This window comes from Molossus molossus, unplaced genomic scaffold (assembly GCF_014108415.1).
Source record: "Molossus molossus isolate mMolMol1 unplaced genomic scaffold, mMolMol1.p scaffold_m16_p_13, whole genome shotgun sequence".
NCBI lineage: Eukaryota > Metazoa > Chordata > Mammalia > Chiroptera > Molossidae > Molossus > Molossus molossus.
The window spans coordinates 82,094,653-82,096,821 of record NW_023425348.1 but is presented as its reverse complement, the minus strand read 5'-3'; positions in this window follow the sequence as shown (position 1 = coordinate 82,096,821).

Sequence of the window (2,169 nt, the reverse complement as noted above, 5' to 3'; positions counted from 1 at the left end):
CTCCACCTGGGATCGCTTTTTCCCAAGCCCTAGACTTACCTGTTCATGTGAAAGTTCTACAGGCAACTCTAATGCAAGATGTGTTAACATGAATTCTCCTCCTCTCCAAGCCGCCTCTTCCTCTTGCATTCCCTGTCTTGGTGAATGGACTCATCATCCACCCAGGCCTTCAAGTCAGACGCCTAAATGTCATTCAAGTCAGACGCCTAAATGTCATCCCCAGGCTCCACCCTCTCTCTTGCACCCCATATTCAATTTGATGTCAAAGCCTGTCGACAGTTCCTTCTAATTATCTCCAGAACGGCTCATCCTTACTATACCCCCTGCAGAGCCCCAGGACAGGCAAATCTGATGATCTCACTTTCTGGCTCAAAAATATTCAGTAGGCCCTGGCCAGTTTGGCTCAGCAGTTAGAGCTTTGACATGCGCTCCAGAGAGACCCGGGTTCGGTTCCCGCTGAGGGCACGTGCCTCGGTTGCAGTTTGTCCCCAGCCCTGGTTGGGTCGTGCGGGTGGCAACCACTCAATGTGTTCCCTTCACGTCGATGTTTCTCTCTCTCTCTCTTCCTCGCTCTCCCTCCCACTCTATCTGAACAAAAAATGTCCTCGAGTAAGGATAAAAAAAAAACATTCAGTGGTTCCCCATCACTTCTGGGATAAAGTGTTCTATCTTTAGAAAGGGCCATACTTTTCATCAGGGCCAGGACTAGGGTCAAGCAAACTGGGAGTCTGGGGGGCAAAACTTAAGGAGGTAATCATTCTCAGGGTTGTGCAAATGCTTCCTTAAACTTCACACCCTCAGTGCCCCCTTGCCTCACCCCAGTCCTGGCCCTGCTTTTTATGGCTCTGTGCCTTTGCACTTGACATTCTTTCCACCCCAAACACTCTTATCTCTTCTCTACCTTACCAGCTCCTACCCGTCCCTGAAGACTTAGTTCAAGGGTCACTTCCTACAGACTGCCTTCCCTGACCCACCGAATCTGAGTTAGATGACATTCTTCTGTGTCCCTTTCACATCCTGTACGGCTCTCCATCACACAGCTCTGCTGGCTGGTTTGCTCCCCAGGCTCCACCACCAGCCTGGGGCCGTTCAGGGCAGTTTGTTGAATGACGAACGGGATGGATGAATCAACTGGAAAGGGTGTGTACTAAAAGTTATCGTTAATAATAATAATAGCTTGGACCCAGAGCCCAGCCTTTAATGGCCTTGCTGTAGAGGCCTGCATGTTCTAGCAGTTAAAGCTGATGTCCAGCTCTGGCTGGTTTGGCTCAGCGGTTAGAGCGTCGGCCTGCGGTCCAGAGAGACCCGAGTTCGGTTCCCGCTAAGGGTGTGTACCTCGGTTGCAGTTTGTCCCTGGCCCTGGTTGGTTGTGCAGGTGGCAGCCACTCGATGTGTCCCTTTCACGTCGATGTTCCTCTCTCTCTCTCTCTCTCTCTCTCTCCCTCCCTCCCACTCTACCTGAACAAAAAATGGAAAAATGTCTTCGGGTGAGGATAAAACAAAACAAAACAGAACATAAAAACTGATGTGCAACCGCAGGCAATGAGGTCCCAATGAAGTGGTCAAGATGAGGCTGTGGGAGGAAGGGGGTAGAGGATGAGGCCTGATGGCCAGTTCTGAGGGTCCACAATTCTGTCTGGTCTTGTCCAGCTTTTCCTCTGATGGGCAGCTGATGTGGGCACCATCCCACCTCCATGCCCCTGCTTCTGAATATGAAGGTATTGTGCTTGCATGTTGAAGTCCAAATGCCTTAGCAAGGCATTCAAGGCCCCTCCACATCTTGCCCCTGATCACCATCCCGGCTCAGCTGTCAGCATCCTTGACCTTTTACCTTCAGGCTGTTCTGAACTATTAGAATTTTCTTAAAGTTTTCGTGCTCTCTCCCCACCGTGGAGGCCTCTGCCTAGGCTGTCCCTTCCTTCAGCAATGCCCCTTTCCTCTCTCCTGCCTACTGCCAACAGTCCTTCATGTCACCTCCTCCAGGAAGCCTTCTACTCAAGCCTGGGTGAGGCACCCTCCTCTGTGCTACAATGGCACCCTTGCCTGGCTCTTAGCACAGAGTAGTGGTGCTACCTCTAAACGCATAGCTAATCTTTCTCAGAGTCACCCTGTGCTGGGCCCTGCTCTAAGCACCTTATACAGTTGACCTCACTGAATCCCCACAACAGC